The sequence below is a fragment of the Callithrix jacchus genome, chromosome 5, assembly GCF_049354715.1.
Source record: "Callithrix jacchus isolate 240 chromosome 5, calJac240_pri, whole genome shotgun sequence".
Taxonomy (NCBI): Eukaryota; Metazoa; Chordata; class Mammalia; order Primates; family Cebidae; genus Callithrix; species Callithrix jacchus.
In genome coordinates, this window is record NC_133506.1 from 123675266 (window position 1) to 123692317 (window position 17052).

General features: G+C 41.1%; 1 protein-coding gene and 1 pseudogene across 33 annotated transcripts in view; one reads left to right on the top strand and one right to left on the bottom strand.

The window, feature by feature from the left end:
* CEP112 (centrosomal protein 112) overlaps positions 1 to 17052 on the top strand; it is a 705692-nt gene that overhangs the window by 600800 nt on the left and 87840 nt on the right. The gene's annotated exons all lie outside the window — the stretch shown is intronic.
* On the bottom strand, positions 8620 to 12856 carry LOC118154036 (dynactin subunit 6 pseudogene; annotated as a pseudogene).

Below are 17052 nucleotides of genomic sequence, written 5' to 3' on the forward strand. Positions count from 1 at the left end.
ACAAGTGATGTGAAGGAGCTCTACAAGGAGAACTACAAACCACTGCTCAAAGAGATAAGAGAGGACACAAACAAATTGAAAAACATTCCATGCTCATGGATAGGAAAAATCAATATCATGAAAATGACCATACTGCCATTACATAAATTACTTTATAATAATTTATAGATTATTATAGTAATTTATAATTCAATGCCATCCCCATCAAGCTACCATTGACTTTCTTCACAGAATTAGAAAAAACTACTTTAAATTTCATATGGAACCAAAAAAACAGCTTGTATAGCCAAGACAATCCTAAGCAAAAAGAACAAAGCTGGAAGCACCATGTTACTTGACCTCAAACTATACTACAAGGCTAAAGTAACCAAAATAGCATGGTACTGGTACAAAAACAGATACATAGACCAGTGGAACAGAACAGAGGCCACATCTACAACCATCTGATTTTTCACAAACCTGACAAAAACAGCCAGTGGGGAAAGGATTCCTGATTTAATAAATGGTGTTGGGAATACTGGCTAGCCATATTCAGAAAATGAAAACTGGATCCCTTCCTTATACCTTACATAAAAATTAACTCAAGCTGGATTAAAGGCTTAAGCATAAGATCTAAAACCACAGAAGAAAACCTAGGTAATACCATTCAGGACATAGACATGGGCAAAGACTTCATTACTCAAACACCAAAAGCAATGGCAACAAAAGCCAGAATTGACAAATGGGATCTAATTAAACTAAAGAACTTCTTCACAGAAAAAGAAACTATCAGAGTGAACAGGCAACCTACAGAATGGGAGGAAATTTTGCAATCTATTCATCTGACAAAGGGCTAATATCCAGAATCTACAAAGAATTTAAACAAATTTACAAGAAAAAACAATAGCCCCATCGAAAAATGGGCACAGGATATGAACAGACACTTTTCAAAAGAAGACATTTATGCGGCCAACAAACATATGAAAAAAACCTCATCATCACTGGTCATTAGAGAAACACAAATCAAAACCACAGTGAGATACTATCCACACCAGTTAGAATGGCAATCATTAAAAAGTCAGGAAACAACAGATGCTGGAAAGGATGTGAAGAAATCGCTTTTACACTGTTGGTGGAGTGTAAATTAGCTCAACCACTGCGGAAGACAGTGTGGTAATTCCTCAAGGATCTACAACCAGAAATACCATTTGACCCAGCAATCTCATTACTGGGTATACACCCAAAGGATTATAAATCATTCTGCTATAAAGACATGTGCATACATATGTTTCCTGCAGCACTATTCACAATAGCAAAGACTTGGAACCAACCCAAATACCCATCAATAATAGGCTGAATAAAGAAAATGTGGCACATATACACCATGGAATACTATGCAGTCATAAAAAAGAATGAGTTCATGTCCTTTGCAGGGACATGGATGAAGCTGGAAATCATCATTCTCAGCAAACTGACACAAGAACAGAAAACCAAACACTGCATGTTCTCACTCATAAGTGGGAACTGAACAATGAGAATACATGGACACAGAGAGGAGAACATCACACGCTGGGGCCTTTCAGGATGGTTGGGGGCTAGGGGAGGGATAGCATTAGGAGAAATACCTAATGTAGATGATGGGTTTATAGGTGCAGCAAACCACCATGGCCTGTGTATACCTATGTAAGAAACTTGCGTGTTCTGCACATGTATTCCAGAACTCAAAGTATAATATTTTTTTAAAAGAAAGATGGAAAGTGAACTACTAACTGCCTGCCATTTCTCCTTCTCACCTGGAGCAGGTGTAATGTTGATTAAGTAAGCCCAGGTCTATGTGGTTGGATACGTTCTGCTTCATGCAAACTCCAACCTACATAAGAGGTTCGCAAAAAATGTTTTTACATTGGCAAAAACGGTCCCAGTAATGGTCTCGAACTTCTAAAGAATAATTATTTAATCTTATATACTTTGTAAATAGCATTGATCTTTGATTCAACATAGATCTTACCCTCAGAGAACCCACAGAGTAATAGGAGAAAGCAATGTGCAAATCAATAATCAATAGTATCTGATAATGAAGTACAAGTGGAGGCTCTTGGATAAGGAAGGCCTAGTACGGGTCCTGACCCAGGTACCATGTAACTGTGTGACTGTGGATAAGACTATTTCTTCTTGTGTAAGCAGCCATAAAAGTACCATATGGCATGCATAGAAGATTAAATCAAATATAATATATGCAAAAGAGTACAATATGGTGGTGCCTAGTACATAGAAAACACTCTGTAAGTGTCAGACAGTGACTGTTAGAGGACGTAATACCAAGGCATTTTAGTGGAGGGCTGGTTACCATGACAAGAAGGCTGAGGGAGGGTGTTCTGGAAAAGCTCCTATGTGAAAATGGGGAGTGGTTCTCTAGCCAGTTCAGAAGAAGGAGGGACGCAGAGGAGGACAGAACAGCATGTGCAAAGGCATGAGTCACAACATGATGTGGGACTTTGGGGGCAAAATGCCAAGTCATTACTGGAGCACAGGGTCCTGGAAAAGTAGTCTAAGATCATAAGAAGGTTCTTAGATGATCCATGCAAAGGAAGTTGTCTTTAACCTACAGATAAATCACTGATGTGTTTTTATATGGAAGTGGGGGTGGTGAGATGATCGGACCTGTGTTTCAGAGAAACATGCAACAGTGTGGAGAATCAGTTGAAGAAGAAAAAATACTAGAAGCAGGACAGTGACGTTAGGTTTCCCTTCCTGTAATAGGAATCAAGGTATGGCCAGGCGCAGTGGCTCAAGCCTGTAATCCCAGCATTTTGGGAGACCAAGACAGGTGGATTGCTTGAGCTCAGGAATTTGAGATCAGCCTGGGCTGGGCAACAGGGCAAAAACCTCGTTTTTACAAAAAATACAGAAATTAGCAGGTCATGGTAGTGCACACCTGTAGTCCCAACTACTCGGGAGGTTGAGGTGGGAGGATCACCTAAGACCAGGAGGTGGAAGCTGCAGTGAGCTGTGGTTGCATCACCACACTCCAACCTGGGCAACAGAGTGAGAACCTAGTCTGAAAAAGAAAGAAGAGTAAAAGAGAAAAGGAAGGAAAGGAAGGAAAAGGGAAGGAAGGAAGGAAGGAAGGGAGGGAGGGAGGGAGGGAGGGAGGGAGGGAGGGGAGAGAAAGGGAAGAAAGAAAGAAATAAGGAGAAGAAGGGAGAGAGGGAAAGAGAAAGAAAATAAGGAAAGAGAGAAAGAAGAAAGAAAAAAGGCGGGAGGAAGGGAGGGAGGAAGAGAGAGAAGAAAGAAAGAGCAGGAAGGAGGGAGGGATGGAGGGAGGGAGGGGAAATCAAAGTATGTCAGACGCCAATCAGAAACCTTGAGTTTGTTTTCCATTGTCTTCAGAGTAAAGACAGTTACCTTGACATAAGCTTCAAAGTCCTAGCCACCTTGTCTCCACCTATCTCTCTCATCCCCTGCCCACCCCATGACCTCCACCCATACTCAGCCCTGTGACAGTCGCTAAGCATGCCACACACAGTCACCTCTGTGCTTCCTGCCCTTACCTTAGGTAGCAGTTTTTCCTTCTCTCATCCATCTGGAAAGTTCCTACTCATTCTTCAGTGTCCCAGTCAAATCTTATCACCTCTATAAAGACCTCCGTTATCCCTCATAGGAGCTACTGATGTATCCTCTTCCCCTCCTGGCCTAGCATATGTCAGTTATATATTTATGAAGCTCCTTTTTTACTTATCTTGTAAAAAAGTAGAAGTTTTTTTCCCCCAGAAAACCTAAAGGAAGTCTTTTGATGATGTCACACTCCTAAGTTTTAATTAAACAAAAATTTATTTTCTCTCTGCTGTGTAAAGGTGAACAACTCATGAATGGAGTCAGTGACTGTTTACAATGGTGTTTGGAAATGTTCTGCTGTGAGGTTGTGGGGTCTCGGTTCCCTTTAGCTGGGAGGTGGGGAGATTCATGCACAAAATCCTCATTAGTGTTCATTCGAGCTGCCTAAGTAAATCCAGGGTTCACCAGTGGGACAATGACTGCCTTTGTCTTCCTATTTTGTGTTTTGTATAGAATACTATATCTGGCAAGACATGCCTTCTCAAACATAAGGAGATAATTGGTACTTTGAGGGAGAGGTTTAACTTATTTATAATTGTCAAGAGTTTAAACATGCAGAAAAGAAAGAGCAGTCATAGCTTGCCTCTTTTGAAAAAATGCCCTCTAACCAGGTCAGAACTCTCTGTATAAATCAGATATTTTGAATGATATTTAACTGAAGGTTAGACATGGATCTTTTAAGTTTTTCTTTAAAATAGGAAACTATATGTTTATCAACAATTAATTTCTTCTTAAACTACTTTTATTTGTAGCACTGCTGCTCACTGAAATCTCTTGTGATTAATCTGCTATTTAGACCGCTCTATTTCCTATATGGTGGTGATATTCAAGGCAAGGAATAGAAAGGGCCTGGTCCTTGGCCAGGTGCCGTGGCTCACTCCTGTAATCCCAGCACTTTGGGAGGCCCAGGTGGGTGCATTAGCTGAGGACAGAAGTTAGAGACCAGCCTGGCTAACATGGTGAAATCCCATCTCTACTAAAAATACAAAAATTAGCTGGGTGTGGTGGCACACAAATGTAGTCCCAGTTACTAGGGAGGCTGAGGCAGGAGAATCGCTTGAACCCAGGAGGCAGAGGTTGCAGTGAGCCACGATTGTGCCATTGCACTTCAGCCTGGGCAACAAGAGCAAAGCAAAACTCTGTCTCAGAAAGAAAGAAAGAAATGGCCTGGTCCTCTTGCTTGTTTTCCTTGATCTCTGCAGCACCTAACACCTACTTTCCCTCCTTCCCCTGTGAAGCCCAAGGCCTTGCTCCCCGCTTTCCTAACTTGCATCTCACCTCTCAAGCCATTTCTTCTACTTTGCTAACTTTCCTAACTTCCATCTCACCTCTCAGGCCATTCCCTGCTTCTACTTGCTTCTCCTGCATCCTAAATGTGGAAGTTCCTTATATACGAGTCTTGGCTCCTGGGACATGCCTGTTCTCCCCTTTCTCCTTCAGAGAGCTCTCCATTCCCGTGGACACGGCTTGCTCTTCTGGCATGTGTTCTTGGGTCTCTAGTCCTGTTTTTCTCCTGAGCTCCATTTCCATATTTCCTCATGAATGACTGCTCTGCTGCTCAAACTAAGTAAATGCAAACCCCCAAACATATCTTCTGTCCCTACCCACACCCAGACCAACTCCCTGTACCCATTGCCTTGTCTCTGCAGGAACACCACCCTTCTTCTAGGCACATGGCTGAAGGCGTATATTCTCATTTAACTCATCTATTTACTTCTATTCTATGAGACAGGTAATTAATCAGCTTCTATTTTGTGACCTTCCTGTAGCTATCACCTGAGATCAGACTAGGAGTTTCTCACTTTCCTAGATTACTCCAGCAGCTCCCAGCTGCCCCCTGAATTCCAGACTGTCTCCTCTCCTGAGATTTCATCACAATACTTCCAGATCAATCCTCTTCCCTTCTCCACCTCACAGTAATAAATGGGCACAGTATAGGGTTAGACGTCAGGTTTCAATCATGGTTCTAGCAGTTACGCACTGGGAACCTGTTTCCTTCTTTATGAAATGAGTAGATAATGTCTGTCTTTCAAATTTTATGTAAGAATTAAATAGAATCATCACAGTATGTAAAAGGTTATACATCAGGCCAGGCATGGTGGCTCACACCTGTAATCCCAGCACTTTGGGAGGCCAAGGCAGGTGGATCACCTGAGGTCAGGAGTTTGAGACCAGCCTAGCCAACATGGTGAAATTCTGTCTCTACTACAAATACAAAAAAATAGCCGGGAATGATGGCAGGCACCTGTAATCCCAGCTACTCAGGGTACTGAGGCAGGAAAATGGCTTGAACCTGGGAGGTGGAGGTTGCAGTGAGCCAAGATTGTGCCATTGCACTCCATCCTGGGTGACAGCAAGACTCTGTATTAGGAGGGAAAAAAAAAGAGAAAGAAAGAAAAGAAAAAAGATTATACATCAATTGCTTAATATAGTATCTGGCACATATGGGTTTTCTTTTTCTGTTTTCTACTACATTCATTCTAAATTTCTTAACCTTTATTATCTTCCATAATTTCAAGGTGCCACTTACCTATTCAGCGACAACTTTGTTCAGTCATTTACTTATTAAAACAATATTTACTAAGCATTTACTATGTGCCAAGTGCTCTAAACTTACTTCTAAGTACAAAGGGAAAATATCAGGGGGACTCCAAAACCCCCATCAGCCTCACTGAGTATCAGCCTTATTCTGTAGGTCTTCTTGGGTCTTTTATTAGCAAAGTCAGTTATAAACCTCAAGACTCTTTCTCCCCCGACCCTTCAGTTGGGGTTGTGGTCCTTTGTTGATGAAAACTACCTTTTTAGGAAGTCTAGCCCCAACCAAAAAGGCCTAGTCACCCTCTTTCTGAGAGGAAGGTCCGAAATGGTAAACAGAAGTGAAAATCACCCTATCCCTCCCCCAGGTTTTCCCCAAACCCCCTCAGGGGTTGCAAGTACCTTGCAACACAGAGAAGGTACTTCCTTCCAACTTGTTTAGACTTGGTCTTCCAAATATTCACATTCTTCAGCATGTACCTGTCCAGGCTTTCCGCATTCAGCCTTTCTCATCCCATGCCTGTGGAATTGCTGTACTGATCAAACTCCTTTAGGGCCTGTACCATCTCTTTGAAAAAGTGGAATATTCGTAGTATATATCAACCTAGGGAAAGAAAAAATATTAGGAATGATATTATTAAGAAGAAAAACATTAGAAATAAGACCAAAGAAAGGAGCTAGCATTTGGTTTTAGAAGAAGAGAGGCATGAGTCATTTACTATCTCCACTATATAAAAAGTTTGATAGTGAGTAAACCCGAGAAGCACAGAAGACGAAAGAGCGTGGATGAAACCAACTCCTCGCCTTCAGGGTGAATCTCTAAGATCCCCTTTGATCTCGGCAGCCCCGTAGGCCCTGGTGTTTGCCTCCGACTTTCTCAGCTTTGAAGCCAGCCTTCTTATTAATAGCCACTGTGCTGATTAAGAACTGCAGTCCTGAGATGACAGAATCTTGTCTTTGTCTTTAGGGAAAGCATTTGCGATGAGTTTACTCTAGACAATTCTGAAGACCTTGTCATTTTGAGACAAAGACACTTAACACCACAGGTTGTAAGCTCTATTTGATTCATTCATTCATCAGTAAATATTTATTGTATAGAGTTGCTACCATATGCCAGACACCATGCTAAGCACTGAGGTCATAGCAGTCAGAAAAACGAACACAGTCCCTACCTTGTGGAGCTCAGTCTAGTTGCAGGGGTCAGCCAACTTTCCATAAAGGGCCACATAACAAATGTCTCAGGGCTTGTGATCCATAAGGTCTCTGTCAAGACTACTCAATACTGCCATTGTTGTGAGAAAGCAATCACAGACAATAAATAAACAAATGAGCAGGGCTGTGTTGCAATAAAACTTTACTTACAAAAACAAGCAGTGTGCCAAATTTGGTCTGCAGGCCGAAGTTTGTTGACCCCTGGCCTAACAACACACATAAATGTAGGTGAATATTTTGCATAATCTATGTTGTTTCAGTTCAGACCTTTTTGGCTGCAAGTGAAAGAAAATCTAACACAAACTGGAAAATCTAAGGACAGGGCTAACTTTAAGTGCAGATTGATATCGGGCTCAGTTTATTTTTCTCCAATTCTCAATTCTTCTTCTGAATTCCCAAAACCCTCAGTTCAGTTCTTACTCTTGTGGTAGCAAGACAGTTGTCACAATTCCAGAATGACATCCATGGGGAAAGTCCAGTGCATGAGAGTCTGTGTCCTTGGCTGTCAGTGACTCTGGTTACCTGGACTTGGGTCATGTACCCAGGCCCTAAATAATTACGGCTGCAGATAATGGGACGTAATGATTGCCTTAGGGTCTCGCCACATACTCTACCCTGACCCTTGGGTGGGACAGAGAATGGGAGAGGGGTAGATTCCAGTTATCAGAAAACTGGTGAATGAACGCTGGAGTAAATGCTGGACTAAATGCTGCTGAATAAATTCTCCACTACCTGTGTCTTGTTGAATTCTAAATGACTACCTCCCAAGGCCACATTTATTAATAGGAATGCTATAATACGATTTCAGCTTTTCCGTCTTTATCAGGAAGTAAAGAGTACTGCTTATATGCAAAATACTGTCTAAAATTTTAATATTCACATGTGTTTATTTTGCATCACAACCTCAGTCTTTTTTTTTTCCTGTTACCAGTAGTTTCATTCGATTTAGTCTATGCTAGAATATAAATACTTAACAATATACCCTTTCTTGTCATGGGCATTCTTTTACATAACCAAAATTTGTAGCTATTAGTTTATATAACAAAAGAAAGGCTAAATCTGTAAATTATCAGAAAAGAAGCAAGGATATAGGAGAATGATACATTTTGTATAAATTATAAAGGACAACGAAAATTTATTACTTTTCTCTCAACCCAATGTTACAAAATAAAGTCAACATGTATTATTCTGTGAGCTGCTGAGAGTACATAAACACTGGGGTCCATTCAGAAGACAGCGGTCAAAGACAAAATGTCCTCTTCATGTCATGTACTGATCTTAGTGCTTTACTGGAGTCGAGCTTCTTTCATAGTCTTCTTTAGGTGGTGGTAATTTGGCAAGATTTTCATCAGGAAATCCAGCTATAGTGTCTGCAGTGGCAGTCGCTCAGTATGCACCCGTTAAAGGCAGTCTGCATCATAGATCATCATATTCTCAAGATGACCTCAAAAGTATTTAGGTTGCAACAAGCTCCTATGATGCAGCCACATTTCTGCCTACATATGCTTTTGATTCAATGATGTCATTATCTCCCATCTTCATGGCTTGGGAATAATAGCCAACTTCAAACACATTATTGGTGCCAATGATCATAGGTTTCGGTTCTGGATCTTCAGTGTCAGGAGTAATATTATCTGGGTAAGCATTTACAGTTCTTCTGTTAGGCTCCCTTCACCAATGAGTGTTGGCCCAGCTTCCGCAACAATTCGTGCTTTAGGGTGGATCACTGTCCAAGGTCCTCTTTTGAGTCTTGGTATGGTCCCAATTACAACCTCAATCTTTTTTTTTTTTTTTTGAGACAGAGTCTTGCTCTGTCACCAGGCTAGAGCACAATGGCATGATCTTGGCTTACTGCAACCTCCACCTCCCAGATTCAAGCAATTTTCCTGCCTCAGCCTCCCAAGTAGCCACTTGCCACCAGACCCAGTTAATTTTTTTTTTTTTTTTTTTGTATTTTTAGTAGAGATGGGGGTTTCACCGTGTTGGCCAGGATGGTCTTGATCTCTTGACCTTGATCCATCCACCTTGGCCTTCCAAAATGCTGGGATTACGGGTGTGAGCCACTGTGCCCGGCCTAGAACCTCAGTTTTATTAGGAATTTAAGTCTTTGATTCATGAACAAATTCAGACAGTTTGTTAGTAATTTTCTGATCTTTGACTGTCTTAATCATTTTCTATTTTTTCTGTGTGAATTCTTAGAGGTAGACTTACCAGACCTTTGTTTTCTTTTCGGTGTCAGAGAATCTTCTGAACTACCTGAAGCTGGATTTAGAGCATCTAAACCTAATTAAGGTGCTAGGTTTGAACCATTCACTCATTCTGAAGCCACCTTTTTCTCCATAGAATCAGAAAATGGTCCTGAAAATATAGCCCTTTCCAGAAACTAGTTCATGCCACCCTTCAAACAATAGAGGTCCGCAGCTGCTTCCTGAATCAGCCACCCCCTTGCCTTGGAGTCCCAGGCCCATTAAGCATCAGGCTTCACTCCCTTGCAGTGGAACGGTTCCTCTGAACAGGGAATGGAGGACTCCTATCGCGCTGGACACTTAGTTTGAGAGGACACCAGTTAGAATAAAGAGCCAGAAGAGGAAATCATATTGAAGAAAGGAGGGAAATGAATATTTTTAAGGTTAAGAAAATTGCAGTTATTTTTACATTTTCACTTTATACTTCAGAATCAAAGTACATGAGCTCTGCAGCAGAGCACCTTTCTTAAAATGGATCTTTCTTGGCAGTTGCTGTGGCAACATTTCACACCCTAACCCCAATAAAAATGGAATTTCTTAGAAGGCGGTGCATTTTCTCACCCACACTACAGTATTTTTCTGGCATCATCTTTTAATACTATTTCTTTCATTCTTATTCTTTTTTTTTTGAGACGGAGTCTCACTTTCTTGTCCAGGCTGGAGTGCAGTGGCACAATCTCGACTCACTGCAACCTCCGTCTCATGGGTTCAAGCTATTCTCCTGTCTCAGCCTCTTGAGTAGCTGGGATTACAGGTGTGTGCCCCCATGCCTGGCTAGTTTTTGTATTTTTAGTAGAGAGGGGGTTTCACCATGTTGGCCGGGCTAGTCTTGATCTCCTGACCTCGTGATCCTCCCGCCTCGGCCTCCTAAAGTGCTGGGATTACAATTGTGAGCCACCGTGCCTCGCCCTCATTCTTATTATTGAAACCAAAATATAGTCATCCTCCTAAAAAGCCTATGCAAAAATGTTTGGCAGGCTGGGCACGGTGGCTCAAGCCTGTAATCCCAGCACTTAGGGAGGCCGAGGCGGGTGGATCACGAGGTCAAGAGATCGAGACCATCCTGGTCAACATGGTGAAACCCTGCCTCTACGAAAAATACAAAAAATTAGCTGGGCATGGTGGTGCGTGCCTGTAATCCCAGCTACTCAGGAGGCTGAGGCAGGAGAATTGCCTGAACCCAGGAGGCGGAGGATGCGGTGAGCCGAGATCGCACCATTGCACTCCAGCCTGGGTAATAAGAGCAAAACTCCGTCTCAAAAAAAAAAAAAAAAAAAGTTTGGCTGCATAAAGGCCCATCCTTCAGAAGCATCCTTCACATTTCTGTTTATGTTACATCTGACCCCGCCCAACAAGCCTCCTTCCTGCGCCCAGCTCCTATCCACCTCCTCCAGCCCTTCACCACACCCCAGAAGCCCCATGTCTTTTTACTGCATTCTTCTTACTCCAGATGGCCAATTGCAGTGCCTGCCCTTGCCCACCCTCCCTCAGAGTACATGCCATACTCCAAAGTCACCTCTTGTTCTCCCTCCCATCCTCCTGCTCCCTTCAATCTACCACCAGTCAAACTCACTTTGCTTAACACATTCTGCTAAGCCAGGCATTCAAAGAACAGGTTCTGAATAAACTAATCCACAACAAGTAGAAGTAGATATTACTTCCCCTTAATACTCCTATATATGGGTGGAAACCCAGATGGAAAGAAAGTTTTGGCCTGAGATTCTTTCCTTAAATTAAGTCATTTACAGTAAAGCAATGGTTCCCCACCTGTGGGCCAGAGTTATTGACAAGGATCTGAGAAAATCCATATGCACACTGCTATACAATGAATGTTTGTGTCCCCTTCCAAATTCATGTGTTGAATCCCTAATCTCCAATGTGATGGTATTTGGTGGTGACCTTTTAATTAGATCTAGATGAGGTCATGAGGGTAGGGCTCCTGTAATGAGATGAATGCCTTTATAAAAATCAGAAGAGAGGCCAGAGCTCACTTTCTGCTTGCACACATCAAGGAAAGGCCATATGGGGAGATCCACATACACACTGCTATAAATTGGAAGCAGGAAGAGAGCCCTTGCCAAGAACCTGGCGATGTTGGTGCCCTGACCTTGAACTGTCAGCCTCCAGAACTGTGAGAAATATATGCTTATTGATTAAGCAGCTTAATCTATGGTATCTGTTATAGCAGCCCAAACTAAGATGCTCACTAGGCGTTGCTGGTAGCCTGGACAAACAAGCACTGCTGTTTTTCAAATATATACAGATTGTTTTAAATTATAAAATCTAAATTCACTTAAAATTGATTCTGAATTCATAGAAGCTTTTGGTAAGGTACTTTCTCAATCTACAGATACTAAAAAATTCAAAAACATTTCAATGGAGTCCTCAATCATTAATATATGCAAATAATTTTCTATAAAGATTTTTAATATTGCAAATAATTTGAAGTAGCAATAAAGTCTAATGATAGAGAATTGGCTAAATGGAATATAAATATAAATATAATTCATGCTATATACATAATATAATGAAATATATATAATAGAAACCTCCATTAAGTCATATAATGAAAATTAATGTTAATTGAATATTTACTATGTGCAGCTCTTATAAAAATGTTGCAGGTGTTGACCAGGCACAGTGGCTCATGCCTGTGATCCTAGCACTTTGGGAGGCCAAGGTGGGTAGATCACCTACGGTCGGGAGTTCAAGACCAGACTGATCGACATAAGGAAACCCCATTTCTACTAAAAATACAAAATTAGCCAGGCGTGGTGGCTCATTCCTGTAATCGCAGCTACTCAGGAGGCTGAGGCAGGAGGATCACTTGAACCCAGGAGGTGGAGGTTGTGGTTAGCCAAGATCATGCCACTGCATTCCAGGCTGGGCAACAAGAGTGAAACTCCATCTTTAAAAAAAAATACAGGTGTTAAATCATCTAAACTTCACAGTGGCCTTGAAAAGTTATTTTCCTGATAAGGAAACTGAGGCACAGAGAAATTATTCTTTCTGGGAGCACACAGATTAGGGGCACAACTCACACCCATCTCCAGACACCCTAGTTCCAGCATCTGGGTTCTTAATCCCTACACTTTATTAAATTAAAAGATTACAAAATAGTCTGTTCTTTTCTACTAGATGGCTCTAGTAGGTCACATTACCAAGCACCCCTTCAGCTCCAGACACTCTACAATGATTGATAAAATGTAAAAATAGATTACACTGTGGTTTTGATTTACACTTTCCTCATCATTAGTGATGCTGAACATTTGCGGCCATTTGTATACCACCTTTTCTCTCAAGAATGGCCATAATTGGCTGGGCACAGTGTCTCACGCTTGTAATTTGAGCACTTTGGGAGGCCAAGGTGGGAGGATCATCTGAGGTTAAGAGTTTGAGACCAGCTTGGTGAACATGGTGAAACCCCGTCTCTATTAAAATACAAAAATTAGCTGGTTGTAGTGGTGGTGCCCGCCTTAATCCCAGCTACTCAGGAGGCCGAGGCAGGAGAATCACTTGAACTTGGGAGGCAGAGGTTGTAGTGAGCCAAGATCATGCCACTGCACTCCAGCCTGGGTGACAGAGCGAAACTCAAAAGAGGAAAGAAAGAAAGAGAGAGAGAGGGAGGGCAAAAGAGAGGGAGGGAGGAAGGAAGGAAGGAAGGGAGAGAAAAGAAAGACCAAAATCCAAAAATAATCCATGTTGGTGTGGATGTGGTGAACAGGGAACACCCCTTCACTGCTGGTGGAAATGAAAACTAGTACAACCACTGTAGAAAACAGTGTGGACATTTCTTAAAACTAAAAGTAGAAGTACCATTTGATCCAGCATTCCCACTACTGGGTAGCTACCCAGAGGAAAAGAAGTCATTATATGAAAAAGATACTTGCACATGCATGTTTATAGCAGCACAGTTTGCAATTGCAAAAACGTGGAACCAACCCAAAGTCCCATCAATCAATGAGTGGATAAAGAAACTATGGTCTTTATACAATTGAATACTACTCAGCCATAAAATGGAATGAATTAATGGCATTTTCAGTGACCTGGATGAGATTGGAGACTACTATTCAAAGTGAAGTAACTCAGGAATGGAAAACCAAACATCATATGTTCTCACTCATAGTGGGAGCTAAGCTATGAGGATGAAAAGGAATAAGAATGATACGATACAGTGGACTTTGGGGACTCAGGGAGAATGCGTGGGAAGGGGGTGAAGTATGAAAGACTACAAATTGGGTTTAGTGTATACTGCTCAGATGATGGGTGCACCAAATTCTTACAAATAACCACTGAAGAACTTACTCATGTAACTGAATACCACCTCCTTTCCAATGTGATGGTATTTGGAGGTGGTCTTTGGGAGGTATGGAAATGAAAAATATATATACACAAAATGTATTCTATCTAGAGAGAGAGAGAGAGAGAATTAGAAAGAGGTATTTGGTTTGTTTTTGAGACGGAGTCTCCCTCTGTCACACCATGCTACTGGAGTGCAGTAGCATGATCTCAGCTCACTGCAACCTCCACCTCCCAGGTTCAAGCAAGTCTCCTGCCTCAGCCTCCCTCAGTAGCTGGGACTACAGGTACATGCCACCATGCCCAGCTAATTTTTTTTTTTTTAGCAGAGAAGAGGTTTCACCATGTTTATATGTCTCTACATAGTCATTTATTATCATATTTTGAGGTAAGGGTGAAGCAATTCAGAAAAATAAGTATGCCTAAGGTTGGGTGTGGTGGCTCATGCCTCTAATTCCATCCCTTTGAGAGACTGAGGCAGGAGGATCACTTGAACTCAGGAGTTCAAGACCAGCCTGGGAAGGCAAGGAAAAGCAGGGACAGTGACACACTTAGCATTCCAGGTTCATGAATAGTCCAGAAGTAAATGTTGTCATTCCCTCATTGTTTTCCCTTAAACATAGCCTGGGTCAGAAGTGTGGATAGAAAAGCAGTAGCAAAGGCCAAGCATGGTGGCTTAGCACTTTGGGAGTCCAAGGCATGAGGATCACTTGAGCCAGGAGTTTGAGACCAGCCTAGGCAACATAGTGAGAAACTATCCATACAAGGGGGAAAAACAATTAGGTAGGCATGGTGGTATGCACCTATAGTCCCAGCTACTTGGGAGCTTTAGGTGGGAGGATCACCTGAGCCCCAGGAGGTCCAGGCTGCCGTGAACCGTGATTGTGCCATGGCACTCCAGCCTCGGTGACAGAGTAAGAACCTATCTCTTAAAAAAAAAGTAACAAGAATCAACAGTAATATATAGGAATATAAACTAATTATTTCCTTTTCTTTTCTCTTTCTGGCATGTGACAGATTTACACGTATCCTTCACTGGTTAGATTTTCAAATATGTGCTTATTTGGGGAATTTGTGGAACTTTTATTTTAGGTCAAATATACACTTTGCATTTGTTTGCATAGGTTTTCTTCAACTGGTCATATATAAATTTGTAGCAAGCTAAAATTTTAAAACCAATGGGAAGCTGTGGGGTGTGCTCTGGAACCAATTGTTGTTGTCATTGTAGTTATGGTTGTCACTTTTTAAACAAGATTAGTGACTAGATCAGTGTCTGGAAGCACTGTAGTTCAGTGTCCCATCCCCTGGCCCTGGCCCCTGTTGTGCTGGGGAAAGCACTAGAGTGGGGTAGCAAAGACTGCTTTAACCCACTGTCTGTGGCTCCTCTTCCCTCTTGGGTGGAAAAATCATCTCAGTGTTTAGAAGGATTCTTTGAGAAACTGTAGAGCAAAGTGGACAATAACGTGTGCTTGAGACCACCTGTGTTCACATCATGTTTTACCTCTCTGTGCTTCCCTCACTGGATCATCAGAAGGATTAAATCTGTATAAAACACAGGGAGTCACACCTGGCACACAGAAAGTCCTCAGTAAATGTTTGCTAGTGGTAACGTTATTAACCTCATAAATAGGATGAAAACAGATTGGTTAAAGTTTTTCATTACTTTATTAAAGTCTCAGGATTCTGCTTTACATAATGATTTTTAAATTCAGCACTTGAGTTTAAGAACTCAGGGTAGTAATATTTTCCCAGTTGACAGTCTCACTTATACATGATGTAATTTCATATTTTCCAGAAGCTTATTTTAATTTCACTCAAATTCACTAAAATCACAAGAACAAAGAATAAAGTAGACAGGACGTATAAGGTCACGAATCTTCAATAAATGTTGGAAAATTCAAAAAGTGATGGAGGGAATAATGGCGATCAAAAAGCAGCCTTGGTCACACACAATCTTCTACTCTCTATGGCCTAGCCTCCTACTAGAGGGAAACCATCATATTCACATAGTTGGCAGGGTGGGAGGAGGGAGAGTCAAGAGAAACCATGAGCATGAACCCAAGGGCTTAAGTACTTGGTCATGACCTCCAAAGTACTTGAAAACTGAGGGACATAGGCCCCCAGAGCAAATGAAATCATAGATTTGGTCAAAGGGTAATGAAGCCAACAAAACCAAATCATAGCTGTGGCCTGACCCCAGCTGCCCTTGCCACACCTCAACACTCAGCAAATAGCTGGTTCCATTCAAAAATGAGGTGTAATTTTTGTTTTAGAAAAAGGAACCAGCATATGATCTTTGCTGGATTAAAAGAGAGGAGAAGAAAGAATGTAAGCAAATAATGTTCTATATATCAAATGGAAAACTACTGGAGGAAAGTTCAGACTAATTACAGTTCTTTATAACAGTTCTTCACAGTGTCAAAGCATTTACAAAATGCATTTGTATATCTCTCTCTCAAGGAAAATGGTGGAGGGAGATAGAGAAGTAGAAAAAGAAGAAATGTTTAAAGATGATATAAGTCAACAGACAAATGAAAAGTGATCTCTCAGAGCTTAGGAAATATGGTAAACAAAAGCAGGAGATTACAGAGATTGAAACCATATTAGATGAAACAAAAATAGAAAAATTATAACTGAAAACATCCAAGGAAATACAGTAATTAGGCTAGAGGCTATCATACAAAATGAAATGAAAATATAAAATAGATGTAAAATGATAAGAAAAGCTTGGTGCAGTGATGCATGCATGTAATTCCAAGTACTCAGGCAGCTGAGGCAGGAAGATAAGTTGAGTCCAGGAGTTGGAGACCAGCCTGGGCAATATAGTGAGACCCTGTCTCAAAAAAAAAAAAAATGATATGAAAGTAAAAGTAATAATAGAGAAAATTTCTAATTATGGGAGATTGTCAAAGAAAGGTCAACACATGCAAAATGTGTGTCTCTGAAGAAGAGAACAAATATAAAATATATATAATTAAAAACAATTTTTCTAACAAAGGAAACTTTTGTTTAAATAATGGAATGTAAAGGTAGAAAGGACACACACAATGTCTCAGGAAAATTAATATAAAATAATTAGGATCAAAGCATTTCCCAGTGAAGTTACAAAATACAGGAAAAAGAAAATCATAGCGTCCAAGCAGAAAAAGAAAGTTACATGCAGTAT